A 16,288-nucleotide genomic window follows, 5' to 3' on the forward strand; every position below is an offset into this window, starting at 1 on the left:
GGAGCTAAGCAGACCGGGGGGCTCAGCTCTTCGGCGGGTTGTGTAGAACTTATCCATAGGCGCTGCCCCGTTGGTGATGGACTTGCGCCCCCCCCCCCCCCCCCGCAGAGCAGTGGCATCAAAGGCCAGAGTGAGAGGAGCAGACCCAGCGTGAGCTCCGCAGCTCCCCTTCTTAGCTGCCCTCGGCCGGAGTCCAGGTTCCCCAGGGGAGACGTGCAGACGGGATGGTGGGGGGCCTTCTCAAGCAGCTTGACCACCAGCAGAGCAAGGGGCTGAATAAAAGCTTTTGTGGAGCTAAGCGGGTATTTGTTTTTTACGATGAGAAAGGTGTGTTTATTTGGCCCAAAGTAAAAGCTGGAAGGTGGGCAGGTGGTGACCATGAGCTGTAGGAGGGGACAGGGTCTCTCGGGGGGCCCTGGGAGGTGAGGGAAGGCCGGCAGCTCCTCGGAGTCCCCCACATGAGCCACTTTCCTGCGTCCTCAGCAGACTGTGGCCGCTCCTCAGTCCCCTTCAGGCCCCCGGCCCTGAGAAACAGGGGTCCCAGCCCCTCATCCTGCTGGAAGGGAGAGCTACACCCAACGTCTGGGTAACAAGCAGTGTGCGGGCACCGGACAGACCGGTGTTCTTCTCCCGACCTCACGTCCCTGTCCTGTGAGGCCGCCCGGCGGGCCCAGGACCCCGCCTTTCACTGAGGGGAGATGAGGCTGGGCTCCCTGGCCGACTCCTCTGCGTTCGGGTTGCAGGCAAGAGTGAAAGCAGACAGGTTATGTCTCATCAGCTGCTGGCTCCCCTCCTCCTCTTCCTCCAGAGACCTGGGCCGAGAGGTCAAGGTTACAGGAAGGGAGCGGGCCCCACGGTCCCTGCCGCCCAGTATCCTCTCCCTCCTGTCGGAGAGGCCACACCTTGTGCATTAAGGAGGGCAGGTCTGAGTAAGGTCCAGGCAGGCGGACCACAAGCCAGAGCCGCGGGCTGCAGAGGAAGACGCAGGCGGGGCAGGGCCGGGGCCGCGGGACGGGAGGCGCTCCCGTGCCCCTGCTGGGGGCGGCCGTGGGCGATGGGCCTCTCTCCCCAGCTCCCTGTGCGGCCAGGGCCTGGAGGACCCTCCATTGCTCGGTTTCCCTGCCGGCAAAATGCGATTGGGCCAGAATCCCCAGATGATTTCTAAGACTGTCTCTAGCTGAGGAAGTCCACAAAACCCACAGGGCCGTTAACAGCCCGTTGGTAATCCGTTTTCACGCCCACGTCAAGACTTTATGAAGTTTCATTTTGGGGGCTTCAAAACCTGAACCCAGATGTTACCATGTTGTCCTGTACCTTATGTGACTTGGTGTTTGTATATGCGAAGGTTTGGGTGGCTTTGGAAAGGAGTGCTGAGGATGTGCGCTGAGCAAACGCTGGGGCCAGACATGGCTCTTTTTTTTTTTTTTTGGCTTTTTAGGGCCGCACCCGTGGCACATGAAGCTTCCCAGGCTAGGGGTTGAATTGGAGCTACAGCTGCCAGCCTACACCACAGCCACAGCAACACAGGATCCAAGCCACATCTGCGACCCACACCACAGCCCACGGCAACGCCGGATCCTTAACCCAGTGAGCAGGGCCAGGGATTGACCCCGCAACCTCATGGTTCCTAGTCGGATTCATTTCTGCTGCACCCCGACAGAACTCCCAGACACCGTTATAAGTGTTTTAGGTGTGCTGGCGGATTTAATCCTCAAGACACATCTCGAATCTGGTGCAGGTCTTCTGATTACAGAGGGGGAGATGCAGAACTAAGTTGCCTGGGGTCACATCACGGTGTGAAAGCCAGAGCTGGACTCGGGGGTCTGTGTTGCTGTGTTCAGTACGTTTTGGCCCTTGATGTCCGCCTCAGTGAGCTCTGAGCTCGGGTCCTAGATTTATAAGCCTGGGTTGTAAGTTCTCTGAAATGTGTCACCATCCTCCTGTTTCTGCACTTGCAGGAAAGCGATTCCAACAAGCCCTCTGGCTGAAAATTCCTTGAGGGTTTACCTCGTGAGGACTTCCCCTCACTGCCTTGGGGACCGGCAGCTTCTCCTGGCTTTCGTTCCTGGTCAGGGTTGCCAGAAAGAGGTGACACAGTCAAGTCAGTTTTGGTTTTCAGGTGTGGAACGTTCCGTCTCAATTCTAAATGCTTGTAACAATCAGAGAAGGGTCCCAGCTATTGAAAAGTCTCTCTCCTATAAACAAGAGGCCCCCAAAAGGAAAGGGGGTCTTCTTTTCTATATATACTTACTGTGTTTGAAGGGCGTCCTTGGGAAAACTGAACGTTTCTTGATTCGCAGTGCAAGTGTGGAGTCTTTGCTACGCTGATGGAACCTCCAACTTGGTGAACGTGGCTGGCTCCTGGTTGGTCATTCTCTTTGGATATAAATCATAATTTCTTCAGGATCATCAGGTCCCCCTTTTGGATTCAACCTTCAGCAAGATGACTGGATTTTTGGAGATGCCCTGTCTGGGGCTGTCTGCAGACCAGACTCCAGCTTAAGCAATCTGCACCAAGATGGATGGAGAATGGGTGCGACGGGCGAGGGCCTGGGCATTCAGAAGCCCACTGGCATTTTCAAAAATAACAGGATGCATGGAATTCACAGAACACAGCATTAACCACCTGAAATCAAAGAGTTCAGTGGCATTTAGTCCAAGTTGTACAATCGCCACTCCCTTCACTGGAGAGTAGAACTCTGTCCCGTTAGCAGTTTCTCCTTGTGTCCCCTCCTCCAGCCCCGGCAACCACCTCTCCTCTGCCTCTCTCTTTGGGTCTGTGTGTGTTAGATGTTGCGTATCAGTAGAAACATGCATATTTGTCCTTTTGCACCGTGTCTCTGTCTCCCAGCATCATGACTTGGAGGTCTGTCCCCTTGTTGCTTGTGTTCGGATGTCTGTAGTTATATCATCATCACTATTAGTATGTATTTATTTGGGCGTTTTAGACCTGCACCTGCAGCATATGGACGTTTCCAGGCTAGGGGTCAAATCAGAACTGCAGCTGCTGGGCTACACCACAGCCACAGCAACGCAGGATCTGAGCCATGTTGCGACCGACACCACAGCTCACGGTGATGCCAGATCCTTAACCTACTGGGAAGGCCAGGGATCGAACCCATCCTCATACCAGTTGGGTTCATTACTGCTGAGGCACAACGGGAACTCCTGGATGTCTGTAACTTTTAAAGCATCCTCTCTAAAACATTTCCTGGTATCTCTGCAGACAAAGAAGTGGGCTCCAGCCACGTGATTCCCCCCTTGCCCCACATGCCCCCATAACCGAGGGCAGCCAGGTGTGCAGGGCAGGGCCCCTGGCTTTGGGCTAGAGGCCCAGGCATTCTTGCTCCTGGAAAAGTCAGGCTGAAATATCATTGCTGTTTGATTTGTGAAAGTTGCAAATGTATGATCAGAGAGCAGCTTGTGTCACCTGAGATCAGTAGTGAGCACAAGGCAGGGGGCAGGAGGTCAAGGCAGGAGGGGAGCTGGGGTCTGAGGCCAGGGAGTCTTGGGGTGAGGATATGGGGGTGACATGGGACGGAGCAGGCTCCCCGCCTGGCGATGAGGTCTGCCCCCGCCCAGCTTGCACCCCCAACCTTGCGGGTTCCCAGGGTTGCCCTAGCAAACAGCAGAGCTGGACTCCCAGCTCTGGAGGCCAGCCAGCCCAGCTCACCAGGGCTAACTCGCTCTGGAGGGTCTGGGAGAAGACTGCGTCCACCAGCTTCAGTGGCCTCTGGCGTCCCTGGGCTTGTAGGCGGCCGCTTTCTCCTGGTGTAGTCACGTCGTCTTCCCTTTATGCTTGTCCCTCTTTGAGTCCTGATGTCCCCTTTTTATAAGGACACCAGCCATTGCCATGGGGCCCATCCTCATAACCTCACCCCATACAGAAACGCATGGACCCTTTTTCCAGATAAGGCCACATTCCCTGGGACTGGGGGTTAGCACTTCAACACTTACATTTATAAATTTTTTTTTGGGGGGGGGGAAACACAATTCAACCAGAACACCCACCCCCTGGCTGCCGAGGCCTTCGGGGATGGAGACGGGGAAAGAGTGATCCAGAAGAGGAAGAGCGTGTCTCTGAGATCCGCACCCCAGAGAGGGGCTGGCGAGGACGGCAGCCACCCTGTCCCTCATCTCGGCTCTGCCTCAGCCTGGAGAACAGCAGTGGCCCTGCCCTTCGCGGAGCGTCACGATCGTGCATTCAGGAGGCGTGTTCCAGACCCGGAGCCCCCACTTCCTCCTTCCCCTGCTCGTGGCAGGAGAGGCTGGAGCTCCTGTTCAGGGAGAACCCACAGCTGTGGTGTGGACAGCTCACAGGCTGATCCAGGAAGTGAGCCACAGTGCAGAAGGGTCAAATCCGCAGGCACGTGCAGGATGTCAGCGGGCATTTCTCCAGAAGCCACGGCCGCCAGTGCATCACCCTGTGAGTCTGCCGATGGGCCTCATGTGTGTCGGAGACAGGCTTCAATCAGCAAAAGCGGTGGATGGTGGCACTGATGGGTCCTCTCACTGATGAAATTAACTGTGCCAAGATTACATAGATGAGCTAAAATATTGGGAAGAGGCTCCCACTTTGCGTGTGTAGGGCTTAGGGATCTAGAAAGTTCTCCCCAGAGGTAGGGAATGTAGCCCAGACTTGACCACTAAACCATCTCTGTCCGGCCCTTGAGTTAGGGGTTTTCTGGTTGTCTTACCAGCTTTTTGCCAGGATTCTCCAAAGAAACAGAACTAATAGAATCGATCTCTGTCTTCCTCTGTCTCTCTACCATCCGTCTCTATCTATCTCTCTGCCTCCAGAGAGACAGAGACAGAGAGCTTTATTTTAAGCCATTGGTTCATGCTATTGTGGTGCCGACAAGTCTGGAATCTGTAGGGCAGGCGGGCTTCTGGAACTTTGGAGAAGGATAGGTGTTACATTCTTGAGTCTGGAAGGTGCAAGCTGCAAACAGGCAGGTATGAATGCTGCATTCTTGGGCAGAATTGCTTCTCTTTTGCACAGCCTCAGTCTTTGCTCAAGGCCTTCCCCTGATTGGATGAGGCCCACCGACTTCATAGAGGGTCACCTGCTTGACCCAAGCCCACAGATTTAAAAGGTAAGCACATCTAGAAAGGGCCCCCACAGAAACATTTAGACTGGGGTTTGGCCAACCCACTGGGCACACAGCCGGGCAAGTTGACGTGTAAAGTTAACCCTCACCATGACCACTTTCCTGGTTTGCTCAGGGGGCCTGGGTGTATGCACTGTGTTGGTGTAATTATTAATCCTGCTCAACGGCCTCTCAAAGTGTTTCAGTTCAAAGGACAGAGACTGGTCTCCCTTCAGCGGCAGTGGCTGGGACTCCATGGAGCTTACAGAACAGGTTGTAGGGGCTGCATACCTGTTTGTTCTCAAAGTGCAGGTAACGAGTTTCATAGGTGTAGCCTAACTGGGCAGAACGTTTGCTTTCATTGTCATCACATTGTGAGGTTAGGAGAGCCGGACCGTTAACCTTCACCACCTTAGCCACCGAAAAGAACCAGTGTGTGAGCAGAACAAGCTGGCTTAGCCCTGCCGGAAGCCTGAGGTCTTCCCGGAGCCTGAGACGGGGAGGCTATCGGCCATCGCTGGCGGTGAGCTGGCCTGAAGGGACCCACTGGTTAGAGGTGGAGCGTCCGAGGGGGTGTCTGGCACTGGGCGCGCTGCTGGAAGGATGATTTCTTGTTGAAATTAAAGCCTCAGCCACAGGGCCTCCTCAGCCCAGGGTTTCGTGAGCCCTCGGCTGCACCAGAGTTTCCTCCAAGTGCAGTTCCCGGGGTCTCCGAATCGAGATACACAGGGGACTCCTTAACCAGTGCCTGCATCCAGCCCTGACAAACCAGAACGAGACCTCGCAGCCCTCAGACCCCGCTCTGGAGTGTCCCCGCCCCCGCGCGGCCCCTCCCACAGCCCGACAGAGGCAAGCGCAGCAGGGCTGGCGCGTCCCTCCTGAGGCTGCTCCTAAGACAGGTGGCTTGGGGGATTCGCAGGCAGCCCTGTGCGGGGGCTCCTGTGCCAGGAGATGGGCCATGCCCACCACGACCAGACCTGCTGATGGCCCTGCAACCAAGGTCACGCCCACCACGGCCACACCCACCCACGGCTGTGCCACTGAGACCACGCCCACTGCAGCCATGCCCACAGCAACCATGCCCTCAGTCACGTGAGGCTCCATCTGGGTCGCGGGTCTCCAGGCCTGGTCAAGCTTAAGTGACGCGGCCCCAGTGGAGAGCCTCCTCCTTTGTGGGGGGCCAGCCCATGTGGCTAAGTGTCCTCAGCCTCCAGACTCCCAGAAGCCGTGTCAGAGAATCCGTGTCTGTTGTTCCCAGCTGCGCGGTTTGGGGTGGATTTGTCGCACAGGAGTCCACAGCTAACAAGGGGAGGTTGCTTTTGTCCTCAGGTGGCCCTCAGGCACCGTGACAGCTGAGAGCCTCGCCCCTGCCAGTATCCAGGCTCCTGAGACCGGCGGGAGAGGCCGTCCTGCTCTCTCTCCAGGTCACCATCTCTGTCCTTCAGGACCACAGTGAGGGCCCCTCAACTATCTCCCGGTTTACCAGTGTGCTGGTGGGCCCTCTTCTCTCCCCGTCAGCAGCCGGAGGCTTGTGCAGGTAAATCAGGGCACACGGCCCCCCTGTCCAAGCACCTCCAGTGCCTCTCACATGGTTCCGTCCTCGTGGATGAGTGGCCTTATTCAGGTCTGCAAGCCCCCCTCCCCAGGGAACCCCGGATTCCTCCTTATGTGCTTTCCCACCAGGGTCCCCCAGCCCTGCCCTCTCCTAGCTCCAGCTGTCCACACTCCCTACAGCACACACCCAGGTCTCCCGAGCTCCCCTGTGAATGTCTGTCCCCTCACTAGGGTGTCAGCACCAGGGAAAGGAGAGCCTGCCCTTCCTGCTCAGCTCCACTCTTCCTGATGCCCAGAAATGCACCTGACATGTGGTCGTGCCTCCATCAATCTCTGTCAAATAAGGGGAAAAAAAAAAAAAAAGCATGCCTGGCAAATCTACCTTCCAACTTCCAAGCTCAGCTCCAGAGTTTACCATTTCCAGGGTAAGCTTACCATTTGTCAGTGAATTTCCCAGGCTGTGTCAATTTCCCAGGTTGATTAATTACAGTTGGAACTGGGGTAACACATAATGACATTTCAACGAACAGGCTTAAAAGCAGAACTCGGTGTGGGGCTCCCGACTCTTGACGCGTGATGCCCCGCACGTCTGCGTGCCCTCTCAGTCCGGTCCCTCGCCCCAGGCACCCCCGGGCCTTCGCTGCCCCACGCCTCCTGCCTCCTCTCCATCACTGGAAGCTCTTCTCAGATGGGCAGGCATCTTATTTCTCCAACCAAGGGTCACCAAACATTGGCGCGCCAGCCAAGTCTGGCCCAGCACCTGCTCTTGTAAGTGGATTTCACTGAAGCACAAGCACACATTGATGCTCATTCTTTCAGGCTGCCATGGCACAGGGACTACACAGATGGTACGGGCTGGAAAACTACAAATACTAACTTTCTATCCTTTACAGAAAGTGTGCCCACCTCTGACCCAGGTCACAGGAGACATTTAACAGTGTTCAGATCACTAAAGGGATTTTTTTAGAGGATTGCTGTGAGGAGGAAAGTTACATGGGTGTGAATCAACCATTTGTTGAATCCCATTGAAAGGGATCCATTTAAAATTACGTGAAATATAGAAAGAAGTTACACACAGAGTCTGTTATTCCATCCCATCCATGTCACAGAGCCCAAGGTTGGAAATTTTGGCAATTTCCATGTAATACACGCCCTAACCCTGTGCCCCAAATATTCTAGAATTGGAAACATTCACAATAGCTTTGGAAATCCCAAATAAATAACTGTGATGAATTTTGTTGCAAAATGTATCCCATGTTTAACGGGTCTTTTAAAATGTATCATTTTATCAATGTCATATTATTTTAATTTGCCTTTAAAATGGATGAATGGACTGAGAAATTTCTAACTAGCGGTGATTTTTATTCAATACCAAGACTAAATGTGTGTACTTAATATCCCACAGGAGAAGCCAGGTTTCCTTGGGTCTTAAGAACAAAAGTCAGCAGCCCCTTTGTAAGCATTGCGACCCTCTTACACGAGGCCAATATCTTGATATGACACACTTCTCAGGGCCCAGCCTTTCCAAAGCACAGGACCCCTTTATGACACAAAGGGAGATTTTTCCAAGGTATGCAGATTAGCTGAGTGGGTTATAATCATTTATACGGAGTTGAAACTGAACTTACAAGAGGGGGAAGAAGATGAATATCAAAGGCAAGGCCATTAAAAAGGATTAAAACCATTAATTATGCTCCTGCTGTTCCCAGGGCGCTCCAGGGTCAGGAGCCAGTGGATTCCCGTGGGAGGAGGCTCTGCTGGAATATCTCCAGGTGCAGCCAAGGGAGGCAGTTACCTGGGCAGGTCTGCAGGTGCATCCTGGGTGTTGCGTGAGCCTTCCCGGGACAGCCTAGCCCCGCAGGGCAAGGTGGGGGTGGGGTCATCTGCATTCGTGATCCTTGGCATCTGTGAACACGTTTGTGTGGGTGCTGATCCTGGAAGGCCCTGGAGTGTAGACACTGAAAACCTTCTAATTGCCTCTTCTAATAAAGAGCTGTCAGAAAAGTCCTTCCAAGGCTCACAATTGATAAGGAGTAGAAATGACCAGCACACAGGATGGTCGGTTAAAGTTACACACTTTTATTTCCGTGGTCCTGCGCGAATCTAAGGCGTTCAGTTTCCCGAGCGGAGGGTAACTTGTTCGCTACCTGTGTTGGAGGGCTGCTGAATCCCCTGGAGCCCTATCTCTTGTGCATTATGCAGAAGCTGATGGGTCACACGTTAGCCATGGGGTAGAAATTAACAGTCGACTCCTGGGAACCTTGATCCGAAAGATGAGGAAACCACAGAACGGTTCTCGTGGCCCGTGTGCAGGTCTCTTTCTTTCAAGGACCACCTGAGTTCCAGCCGCACCTTCTCCAAGTGAAGTTTCTGGGCGGAACTGGAAACCTGAAAGCTTCCCAATGCGGGACCGAGGAGCGCTGTCACTATCTGTACGTGCATCGCCACTCGTGCTCATCAGACAAACCTCTCTACATGCCTGGAAAACTTTTTTTTTTCTTATTTTAAAACAGCTTCTTATGTGATATTGGGAAAACAAGCAAACAAAACTACAAGCTCAAATTATAAATGGTAGGTCACTCAACAGTTGGAAGCTAGGGAGGAAAGGGAATTTTTTAATTTTTTAATTAATTTTTTTTTTTTGTCTTTTTAGGGCTGCACCTGAGGCATATGGAGGTTCCCAGGCTAGGAGTGGAATTAGAGCTGTAGCCACCGGCCAGAGGCACAGCAACGCTGGACCCAAGCCGCATCTGCGACCCACACCACAGCTCACGGCAATGCTGGATCCTTAACCCACTGAGCAAGGCCAGGGATCGAACCTGCAACCTCATGGTTCCTAGTCGGATTCGTTTCCTCTGAGCCACAACAGGAATGCCTACGTTTTTTATTTTTCAAATGTTATTGTATATAGTTGACTTACCAAGTTGTGTTAATTTCGGGCATAGGGCAAAGTAACTCAGTTGTATGTATATCCATTAATTCTCAGATTCTTTTCCCTCAGAGGTTATAACACAGTATTGAGTGAAGTTCCCGGTGCCACACAGTAGGTCCTTGTTGCCCATCTGTTTTGTATGCAGTGGTGTGTGTGTAACAGTCCCAGCCTCCTAATTTATCCCCCACCACCTGACATCTCCCCTTTAGCAGATCTGTTTGGTTTTGAAATTTTTTAGTATGTTTCTATTTTCTAGTGTATCATTTTTTATTAGATCCCGTGTATTAGTGTTCTCATATGATAGTTGTCTTTCTCTGAATTACTTCACTTAGATGATAATTTCTAGGTCCATCCATGTTGCTGCAAATGGCATTATTTCATGCTTATTTATGGCTTATTTATCCATTGTACACATGTACTGCATCTTCTTTCCCCAGTCCTCTGTCGATGGACATTTAGGTTGCTTTTCCGTCTTGGCTATTGTAAATAGCGCTGCTCTGAGCATTGGGGTGCCTGGTTTTCTCTGAATGTAAGCCCAGGAGTGGTACTGCTGGGTCACATGGTAGTTCTATATTTAGCTTTTTGAGGAATCTGCATACTGTTCTCCTCAGTAGTTGCACCAGCTTACATTCCCATCAAGAGTGTAGGAGGGTTGCCTTTTCTCCACACTCTCTCCAACATTTATTGTTTGTAGACTTTTTGATGATGGCCATTTTGACTGGTGTGAGGTGGTACCTCATGGGAGTTTGGCTTTGCATTTCTCTAATAATTAGTGATGCTGAGCATCTTTTCATGTGCTTTTTGACCATCTATCTCTCTTCTTTGGAGAAATGTCTGTTTAGATCTTCTGACCAAGTTTTAATTGGGTTGTTTGGTTTTTTTGACATAAACCGTATGAGATGTTTGTGTATTTTGGAGACTAATTCCTTGTTGGTGGCTTCATTTACAAAGATTTTTCCTAGTCTGTGGATTGTCTTTGTTTTGTTAATGGTTTCTCTTGCTGTGCAAAAGCTTTTAAGTTTAATTAGGTGCCATTTGTTTATTTTCATTTTTATTTTCATTACTCTAGGAGGTGGATCAGAAAAGAAATTGCTGTGATATATGTCAGGGTGTTTTGCCTAATGTTTTCTTCTAGGAGTTTTATAGTATCAGGTCTTACATTTAGGTCTTTAACCCATTTTGAGTTTATGGGGTAAATACATTTTGAACGCTTCCTCATTCATGAGGTACAAGGGCTAAAGAAAAAAAACCCAGAGGGGACCCCAGTTTACACCGAGTGCATTGACATGTTCCAGAAAAATCCCTTCTTCCCTACTCATTTCCAGATGACCGAAAATCTTCTACCTCGCACAAAGGGTCTTCGTTTTTTTTCAGAAAGGACTGTGTGGGCTCTCGCATTTTCTCACATGATCTATATCTGGATAGGCAACATTGTTACAACAGTGGAATCTTTTTTTGGCTTTCTTACTCTCAATTTATTCAGATCCTTTCTATTCAAAGGTCGACCTCTGTAACGATTTAACTTTCACTACGTTTACAAGAAACAGAGCTGCACTTTGACCAAGGGAGAAGTGAGACTTTTTGCTAGAAACTCTCCATGCAGTACGCTCAAGGGAAGGTATCTGAGCAAGAGCATAAACTCAGCAGCGAAATCACTGGCTGAACATGAGCTTTGACACAGAACTCATTCCACTCTAGGTGAGCAATTCTGTCCAGTGACCAAGTGTTTGTAGGTTGACTGGCAGCCTACACTGCTTGAGATATAGAATGCTGCAGGCTGAGAATTCAAGGGCATCTTTGAAATGCAAGCAGATGAACAGACCACAAACAGTACGACTTAAAATTCAGAAAGGCTCTCAGCCCAAATTCCTAAAATCAGAAGACAGTTCCTGCAAGTTGCACATGTTAGCATCTGGGATTGGCATATTTCATAGCATAAACTAGAATGATTAATGGATGTACGTGCTTGTGTGTGTGTGTGTGTGTGCCTGCATGTGAGTGTATGTGTATATTTCTGTACAATTTCATTAAAACCATCTTACAGCAGTGGTTTCTCACTGTGAAATATTTTCACAGTAATGAAGAAGAAGAGTTTAAAAAATCACTGACCCGTGTTTCCAATTTGAGCAGCTAGAAGAATAAACAAAGTAAATTTCATTCAAGTGCAAGGAAAATGAATAAATACAGAGCAGAAGTCAATGAAATAGAAAACAGGAAGAAATAATAGAGAAAATGAACAAAGTCCAAAGTTATTTACTTGAAAAAAAAAGCACAATTTATAATCTCCCAGTAAAGTTCATGAAAAAGTGGATAGAACTATAAATCCTAGAGATATTTAAAATCTAACCGATGTGTAATAACCTTTTCATATAGGCAGACCTCGGAGATATTACATGTTGGTTCCAGACTATTCTAATAAAATGACTATCACAATAAGTGAGTCACAAAAAAATGTTGGTTTCCTAGTGCATATATAAAACTTATGTCTACATTATTGCATCTCTATAAGTGTACAAGAGCATCAAGTCTTAAAAGTAGTGTACGCATCTTAATTTAAAAATAATATATTATTGAAAACACCAACCACCAGCTGAGCTTTCAGCCAGTGTAATCACTTTGCTGGCAGAGGGTTTGAAATATCATAAGGATTACCAAAATATGACACAGGGACATGACATGAGAATATACTATTGGGAAAATGGTGCCAGTAGACTTGCTTGACACTGGGTTCCTACAGACCTTCAATTTGTAAAAAATCCAGTGTCTCTGAAGTTCGATAAAATGAAATGCAGTAAAATGAGGTCTGCCTCAATTTTACAATAGGACTAATTCCTAGAAAAATGCAATTTACTAAAACTGACTCATGAGGAAATAGAAAATATGAATAGCCCTATAGCATTTGAGAAATTTACTTTGAAATAAAAATATTTGCCACAAAGAACACTCCAGAGCCACATTATGCCACTGGTAAAGTCTATTAAAGTTAAAGAAGAAATAGTATCCATTTTATAAAAACACGTTCAGGAAACAGAACAAGGATACATTCCAACTCATTTGGCAAAGCTAACCACAAAATCTGAGAAAATAAAATGGAAAAATTCCTCATGAAGCTAGATGCAAATCCTTTATAAAGAATTGTCAAATTAGGTTTTATCCCAGAAAAGCAAAGCTGAATAACTTTAGACCATTAATCATTGTAATTCATCAACTCTTGGGGAATAATCTGTCTACTCACAGCTCCTGTTGTAACAATGGACACATGTTTACACCGTGAAAAACTTAACGATCCAGTCTATTAGCAAGAAGTTGCTGGCTTAATGAAAAGAATCTACAGAAAAACTTTGTGGGCATAAATAGATGAGCAAAAAAGAAAAGAGAAAGTGAAGGTCACACTTGGCACAGTAGATTCTAGGGTAACTGGGTAAATAGCTTTTCTAGACTGTGATTTCACCAACTCTAGAATAAAGTTTCTTCTCAATATGAATTTGCTGATGTGATTTATTTCCTTGCATTTCTCTGTGCATGTTAAGCTAGTCCTTTTGGCGTGTAGGCAATCATTCCAGCTCTTCCCGATTTCTCCAACACAGAGCGGAACGCGTGCTCCGAGAAAGTAAGAAATGCCTAGCTAGCCCTGCCTTCGTTTCTCCCAGTGGCTTAGAGCTAGACAAATTTAGTGATGAACTTGATAAGTAAGGTCTATTGCCATCAAGAAATGTCTTATGGAACTGGGTATAAAACAGTCTTCTTGCCATCACTGCCTGGTAACTCCCAACATATCTAATAAACTAGAATCCTGAAGTATAGAAACAAAATCTTTTAATATATTTATATATTTTTGAATAAGTGCTTTTCTTTTTTTCTTTTTTTCTTTTTTTTTTTTTTGTCATTTTGCCTTTTCTAGGGCTGCTCCCTCGGCATATGGAGGTTCCCAGGCTAGGGGTCGAATTGGAGCTGTAGCGGCTGGCCTACACCACAGCCACAGCAACGTGGGATCTGAGCCGCACAGCTCATGGCAATGCCGGATCCTTGACCCACTGAACAAGGCCAGGGATCAAACCCGAAACCTCATGGTTCCTAGTCGGATTTGTTAACCACTGCGCCACAACGGGAACTCCAATGTGTGCTTTTAAGAACTATGATTTATTTCATTAACTCCTAGATTACCTCTGTGATGTAGGCGTTTGTGTGTGTCCTCTCTTAGGGAAACAAAGAAACTCATGCATGCTAAGCCTAATGAATGCATCTGCCTTTAATGGAGGGGCTGAAACCAGAAGGAATGGAAATTGGCTTCCTCTGCCCATGAAGATAGTAGGTTCATAAAGTCAGGGAGGGCAGTATTTATTTAGGCAGGTGACATTCGGTGCTGGCTTCTCACTTAGGACAGAGTGGCTCTGAGCTGTCCATGCCGGGATAGGATCAGAGAAGGCATGGTATGAAGAGGCCAGCTGTGGGATGCTAGAAACAGAAGGCAGAGTCCCCAAACCAGGCTGTGAGGGCAGATTAGATCTCTCTCAGGGCAAGAAGATTTGCCAGATTCCTCACTAGGAGGGAAATTGTGGCAAATGAGAGCTGGGAAGAAAGCATCTAGCCTGAGGGCTATTTTCATTTGGTCTAGGAGAATCCCTCGGGGACATTTTTTAATGGCGAAAGTACCCATCCATGAGCACAGCTCTCAATCCTGATAGCACAGTAGGGAGGGGGCTACAGAGTTGGTGGTGGGGTCAGTGATTACTCTGTAGGATAATCCAGTTGTCCAGAAAAGTATGAGAATCTGTGTATGCTTTTAAATAATTCACTTTAAATTTAAATAATTCACGCATTGTTGATGGCTGAAAGCTTGAAAAGGAAGCTCTGATGGTAATATTTATTCACTTCCATTAATAAGTTTGGAACACAACAACATTTACACAGAAGAAAATAATTGGTTTGGTATTAGGTTCGTAAGTGTCTTTGTTTGATGTGTAGGAAATAAGTCTTTTTGAAGAGCTGAACAGTCACTTTTTTCTCCTTTTAGAAACGGCAGTGTACGTCCAGATGTCCACCATTCCTCTCCCAACAGTGATAATCAAAGGAGGCCAGAAATAGATCCAATGCAGGAATCCAGGAAAGGGTATCATCAGAATGCCAGAACGTTGAATGAACTTCTTGAATATAAAGTGCAGATGGGGATAGATTAAAAGAAGTCATGAGGAGTCACACATCCCCTCCCAGAACACGGTCTTGCCTCTTGGCAGAACTCCCAAAACTCTGAAACGAGTGTGTTAGAACTAGAAGAAAAAGAAGGCTCCCTCGAGCTGGACCCCACAACTTCTTTTTGGGACAGACCAGTGGCATTCAGAAGTAACTGTGCCAGAAGTTCCGAGTGGAAGAGAGGCGACCCAAGCAGAATCTCACCCTAACTGGGTTCTGGCTACAAATCGCTCCTGAGAAGTTGAGGCTGTCAGCCTGGAAGGACCCTTTCCCGCCCCAGCAGGGTCACTCTCTAACACAGGGAGAAAAGCCCTATGTCCGTGGGTGCAGCTACACAAAGAGCGTAGAGCGGAGGAAACTGAACAGAGAGCATCACTCCCTGGGAGAGCAGTTCCGGTAGACAGAGAAGGAAGTGCTAGGAAGGTGAATGCGGTTGCTTCTCTTCAACCCTCCAGACTTCTCCCCTTCTTCCCTAGGTCCTTGCATCACGGAGCAGGGAATCTGGGCTTGCTGCACCCAGCTCTCCAGCTAAGAATGAAGAGCACCCTAGCAGCATCCAGGGGACCTATATAGAGAGCCAGCTGCAATCAGGCACACCAAGACATGCTTCTATTTAAGCAGGACACTTTGGGAAAGCAATTGAGAACCTGCAAAAGCATCCTATTGTGTGAATACCTATATATGAAAATAAAGCGAGCACAAGTCATGTGCAGAGTCTAAGTTATACTCCCGCCGAGTGTGAAGAAGATACAAACTATGAACGAAGAGATTAGTGATGAGAGATAAAGGTGAAAGGAACCTGATAGTTTCAAGAGAGAAGGAGAGAAAAAAAATCACCTTAGGATGGTTTAAAAGGTACAGGGGCAGGAAGGGTCTGAACCAGTAACAAATACTGGATCAGGCTTATCAAAGAGAAGCCCAACAACCACAGGCAGGGGACTAGGACAGGAGAGGAAGGTCATCAAAGAGGAAAAGAGAAGAAGGAAAGGAGATGCAACAACCACCATAATAATTGGGTTTCTGAAAAGGAAACTGCCTCGAGATGGCCCGAGTTCTCCCCCCTTTTTCTTTCTCCTGACATTGCCAATTCTCTCTAGTTTTTCTTGAGGAGCTGAGTTTCCATCTTCGGTCATTTCCCTTAGTTTGAAGAGCTTTATTTAGCGTTTCTCGCAATGAAGGAATGCTGACAACCTAAGGCCTCTACCTCCTTTAATCTGGAAAGTCTCTTTACATTGCCTTCTTCTTGAAGGCTTTCGACTCAATGCAGGAGCATGGGTGAACCTGTCTTCCCATTATTTTTTAAAATTTTGTTTATTTATTTACTTATTGCTTTTCAGGGCCACACTTGCAGCCTATGGAGGTTCCCAGGCCAGGGGTTGAATTGGAGCTGTGGCCACTGGCCTACCCCACAGCCACAGCCACACCAGATCTGAGCTGTCTCTGCAACCTACACCTCAGCTCATGGCAAACCCACTGAGTGAGGCCAGGGATCAAACCTGCGTCCTCATGGATGCTGGTCAGA

Source organism: Sus scrofa, chromosome 16, assembly GCF_054392235.1.
Source record: "Sus scrofa isolate SSC_HxYL_T2T_F1_AM1 chromosome 16, Sscrofa_HxYL_maternal_Yorkshire_Landrace_v2.0, whole genome shotgun sequence".
NCBI classification, from domain to species: Eukaryota; Metazoa; Chordata; class Mammalia; order Artiodactyla; family Suidae; genus Sus; species Sus scrofa.